Raw genomic sequence first — 5691 nt, 5'->3', positions numbered from 1 at the left:
ATATCACATGTCGATAAAAAAATGATCTTATTCTTATATTACTATTATTGCGTGTGTCTGCGTTTCATCATAAAAAGTTTGTTCCTATGTATTCCCATTTCGATTATAACCATTTTGCTTAGATCAGGACTAGCTGTAAGAAAGGTCCTACGGACCTAATGCTATCTTTCCTGTTATAAAGTTCAATGTTTCAATGTTTCAATGTTTCGCTCTCTCTCTCTCGCTCTCTCTCTCTTGCTCTCTCTCTCTCTCTCTCTCGCTCTCTCTCTCGCTCTCGCTCTCTCTCATTCTCTCCCTCTCTCTCTCTCGCTCTCTCTCTCTCGCTCTCTCTATCTCTCTCTCTCTCGCTCTCTCTCACGCTCTCTCTCTCTCGCTCTCGCTCTCTCTCTCTCGCTCTCTCTCTCTCTCTCTCTCTCTCTCGCTCTCTCTCTCTCTCTCTATCACTCTCTAGCTCTCACTCTCCCTCTCTCTCTCCCTTTCTCTCCTTCTCTCTCTCTTCTTACTGAAACAGGTAATGTTGATATGCCAACAACAAATAAAAAAAGAAGAGAGTCAAAAACAGAGACAAACATATTGAGCAACGAGAGTTCGCTTTACAACTGATTATGTTTTTTACATTTTACATTGCAGCATATCAAAGATAAAAAGTGCCATTTGAAATGTAAAGATATAAAGTCATGACATGTTAAATTTGGCAAGAAATCACAGGCCTACATCAAGTAAGATTATTTGATTAAATTACTTTATCTTACTGGAATAGGTCCGCCTTTGCCTGTCGTCACTGCACCAAAGATCGTTCTGCCTGCTCGTTGCAAGACACGATATGAGTAAAAGTTCCAAACACGGGACGAGAACAGCTCGCACAAAGGCAGAATACAACACGCTTGAAAGATTGACAAAACATACTGCAAATCAAAGGCGTAGGGCTTGCCTATATACGAAAAAGAATGATACTGTTTGAATAAAGCTTTCAGTTTACACATAGGCTTGTGAAAAAGAGTCGATCTTGAATACGGGCGTATCATGAAAATTGCATTTTGAATCGATCAGTCAATATCAGTGTCGATTGTTAGCTTTCCGCGAAAGGTGGAGTCAGCGAGAACAGAGTGCAGCAAAGTCAGCTTACTTTCTTTTGGCTCTTTCCCCTTCAGTAAGCTGTCAACAGACCTTTGAATAGATTGCGGCACTGAAAACTGTGGGCACGCGTTGTTGCACCACACTTTGAAGTAATCCCACACTTTGAAGTAAATTACTTCATTTTTACTTCAAAGTGTGGGGGGATCTTCCCACACTTTGAAGTAAACTCAGTTTTTACTTCAAAGTGTGGGGGGATCTTCCCACACTTTGAAGTAACTTACTTCAAAGCGTGGGACTTTTGCATCGCCTGTTTGAGCCTGATGATTTTGTCAAAAAAAATGGCAAAGTCTTTTGGATGAGTGAACAGAAAAAGTGAGCGAGCCAAGAAACATAGTGATGTTTGTTATCAGGCTTTAAAGGCACAGTAAGCCTCCCGTAAACCATCACAGAGCTCCTCGAGCGTCTACATACAGTACAAGCATACTTCCATTTGAACGCTCACCGAACGGGAACATCCTGGCTGCTTTCTGTCGAGCGTGAGAAATTTTCAAAGAATTTATTTTCGTGGACTTGGCCTGCTACAACAATGGCGCCTCGTTTTGGTGCTGGACGGCTGTTATGATACCGGAAATCACGCCCGGGCAGTAAGCCTCCCGTAAACCATCACAGATACTGTCAGGCTTTTACACACAGTACAAACACGCTTCCATTTGAACACTCACCGAACGGGAACATCCTAGGTGCCCTACGTAAAGAGCGAGCAATTTTCAAAGAAATAATTTTTCGGATTGTCTCCATCTCAATCGGACCCATCCTGAACTCAGGTCAAAAATGAGTTACTTTCCTTCAACTGGCGATAGCCGTGGAGCGATGATTATCAGAATGATTCGGACCGTGGTGCGTTTTGGCGCTAGACCTAACTTTTAAAATCTAAATAATAAATTCTCAGCTTGTTACACAAACATTCTTAAATTATAAAAGAATTCTTTTTTCATCAAGACAAGATCAGTACAATTCGAAGTTTTGAAAGTTTGAAAAGCCCGAAAGCAGGGTCACGCAAGGTCGTGATTTTCATAGCAGACGACGGTTTATAGGCAGTCAAAAGCCATCGCTAGAGTTCTTATGAATCACATTCGGTTTTTTCGTAAAAAGTCACAGGTACATAACGTGCTATTGCAGATAATCTCACAGCAAGCCCCATTCAAATTACAAACTGACGACTGCATTGTGAAAAAGGGAAACTGGATCACACGGGTTCACGATGGCTCAGGGGTAAGATAAACCACGCAAAAATAAATTCTTTGAAAATTGCTCGCTCTTTACGTAGGGCACCTAGGATGTTCCCGTTTGGTGAGCGTTCAAATGGAAGGGTGTTTGTACTGTGTGTAAAAGCCTGACAGTATCTGTGATGGTTTACGGGAGGCGTACTGTGCCTTTAAGCAATGTCCCATTGTTGAGTGTGACGAAAACTCGTGGTGACGATTTTAAAACATGTTGGGTCACGCATGGTCCAATCTTACATGGTCCAATCTTACATGGTCCAACATTACATGGTCCAACCTTACATGGTCCAATCTTACATGGTCCAATCTTGCATGGTCCAACCTTGCATGGTCCAATCTTACATGGTCCAACCTTACATGGTCCAATCTTACATGGTCCAACCTTACATGGTCCGACCTTACATGGTCCGACCTTACATGGTCCGACCTTACATGGTCCGATCTTACATGGTCCAATCTTACATGGTCCAACCTTACATGGTCCAATCTTACATGGTCCAATCTTGCATGGTCCAATCTTACATGGTCCAACCTTACATGGTCCAATCTTACATGGTCCAACCTTACATGGTCCAACCTTACATGGTCCAATCTTGCATGGTCCAACCTTACATGGTCCAACCTTACATGGTCCAACCTTACATGATCCAATCTTGCATGGTCCAATCTTACATGGTAATAATAATAATAATAATAATAATAAATAACTTTTCTATAGCGCGAGTCCCATCAATTGGCTCCAGGCGCTTTACAAATTCATTATAGAATAAACTAGCACAAATCAACAAGCATACAAAGCATACATTTAACTGAGACATAACACCAAGAACCCAAGCACTAAGCAAAACTTAGCGTACAATGTTAAAAGTACACACACACACACACACACACACACACACACACACACACACACACACACACACACGCACGCACGCACGCGCACACACAAAGATACCATTGACAAAGAGACCATAAAGCACATACAGGGTAGAGAGTTCCAAAACAGAATAGAGTTGTGGAGAGTCTACTCAGGCTAAGCAAAGGCTTTACGAAACAGGTATGTTTTGAGTTGGGTTTTGAAGGAGGAAAGGCTGCTGGAATCACGGATAGAACTTGGAAGCGAGTTCCAGACGGTCGGAATCTGGTACCTAAAGGTTCTTTCACCAAAGGTCTTGGTCCTGGTTTTGGGGATGCGAAGGAGTTTTTCAGAGGAGGATCTGAGAGAACGGGATGGCTCGTAGATACTGAGGGAATGGGACAAATAGGGGGGGAGTGATTTCTCAAAACAGCGGTACCCTAACAGAGCGAGCTTGTACTCGATTCTGTACTTCATAGGAAGCCAGTGAAGGGTGGTAAGTAGGGGAGTGACATGGTCTTTCTTAGACTTCTGCAGAATGAGCCTTGCAGCACTGTTCTGGACTCTCTGTAAGCGATCAAGTTCTTCAGTGGGGAGGCCGGCAAGCAATGAGTTGCAGTAGTCAAGTCGACTCAGGATCAGAGAGGAGACAAGTTGAACAGTGGCTTGGAGTGTCAGGAATGATCTGACAGAGGAAATCTTGCGCAACTCAAAAAAGGCACATTTACAAACAAAACTAATGTGTTTTTGCATTGTCAGAGCAGAGTCCAGGTACACGCCTAGGTCCTTAACAGCGGTTTGGGAAACAATCTGAGTGTCGCCTATTGTCAGGGAAGTACAGTCAATCTGATTTAAAGCATGCCTTGAGCCTGACAGCATCACCTCAGTTTTTGAGTCATTCAGCTTGAGTTTATTGTCTATCATCCAGTCTTTAACTGACTCAATGCAGCGCTCAGTGTTTTTAACCACTTTTGGAAAATCACTGGGGGGAGCAGAATCCTCTATTTGGGTGTCGTCGGCATACTTGTGGTGTTCGCAGCCATGCCTCGAGATGACGTCAGATAGGTCCTGTGTATATAGTGTAAACAGAACCGGGCCTAGAACAGAGCCCTGAGGTACTCCATGCTTCAGGGGAACAGGGGATGATTCTTTTTGACCTATTTGTACTCTTTGAAAGCGTTCAGAGAGATATGACACGAACCACTGGAAGGCTTTGTCGGCAATTCCAAACGTGAACTGTAGTCTCTTTAGGAGGACGTCGTGGTCGATGGTGTCAAATGCCGCCGAGAGGTCCAAGAGTGCGAGCACAGACACTTCCTTGTTGTCAGCACTGGTCAGCAGCTTGTCAGTTACGTAAAGAAGAGCGGTTTCTGTGCTATGATTTTTCTTGTATGCGGACTGATGGACGTCCAAAAGATCATTACTCAGCAGATGTTCTTGGAGCTGCGCTAGCACACACTTTTCTAACAGCTTGGTCAGAAAGGGTAAGTTTGAAATGGGTCTATAGTTCTTTAAGCACTCCGTGTCAAGGCCTGGCTTTTTTAGAAGTGGTGTTATGACTGCCTCTTTAAACTGTGCAGGCACAGACCCAGACTGAAGAGAAAGGTTTAAGATTCTCGTTACAACAGGAACAAGGAAATCCAGGCAAGTTTTCATGAGTGACGTGGGAATGGGGTCAAGTGTGCAGGATTTTGGAGCACATTTTGAAATAAGTTCAAAAACAAACTTCTCAGAAACAGGGCTAAACCGTGTAAGGGGGGTCCCTGAAAATGCGGCGAAGGACATTTGTGTTTTGGATGAGTCGAGACCTTTGCGAATGTCAGAGATCTTCTGGTCAAAGAAATTGCTGAAAGTCTCGGGGAGTTCTGATGGGGGAATCAATTTAGGGAGGGCAGTGGCTTTCTTCTTCGCGAATAGCTCATCTGTTACAGAAAACAGAGCCTTGGTGTCTTTGCACTCAGCGAGGCGGGATGTATAGTATTCCTGCTTGGCACTGGTGTGGAGAGCTTTGATGTCGTCAAGCTGTTGACGATAAATCTGACGGTGAACTGTCAGGCCTGACGTTCTCCATAACCTCTCCCACTTGCGTACGAGCCGTTTGTGGTCCTTTATATCTTCGGACATCCATGGGGCTGGTCCAATATTACATGGTCCAATATTACATGGTCCAACCTTACATGGTCCAATCTTACATGGTCCAATCTTACATGGTCCAATCTTACATGGTCCAATAATATAGATATGGACCATGTAAGATTGGACCATGTAAGGTTGGACCATGTAAGGTTGGACCATGTAAGATTGGACCATGTAAGATTGGACCATGTAAGGTCGGACCATGTAAGATTGGACCATGTAAGGTTGGACCATGTAATATTGGACCATGTAAGATTGGACCATGTAAGGTCGGACCATGTAAGGTTGGACCATGTAAGATTGGACCATGTAAGATTGGACCATGCGTGACCCAACATG

This window comes from Littorina saxatilis, linkage group LG8 (assembly GCF_037325665.1).
Source record: "Littorina saxatilis isolate snail1 linkage group LG8, US_GU_Lsax_2.0, whole genome shotgun sequence".
NCBI classification, from domain to species: Eukaryota; Metazoa; Mollusca; class Gastropoda; order Littorinimorpha; family Littorinidae; genus Littorina; species Littorina saxatilis.
The sequence above is the reverse complement of the archived record's forward strand: the minus strand, read 5'-3'. Positions refer to the sequence as shown.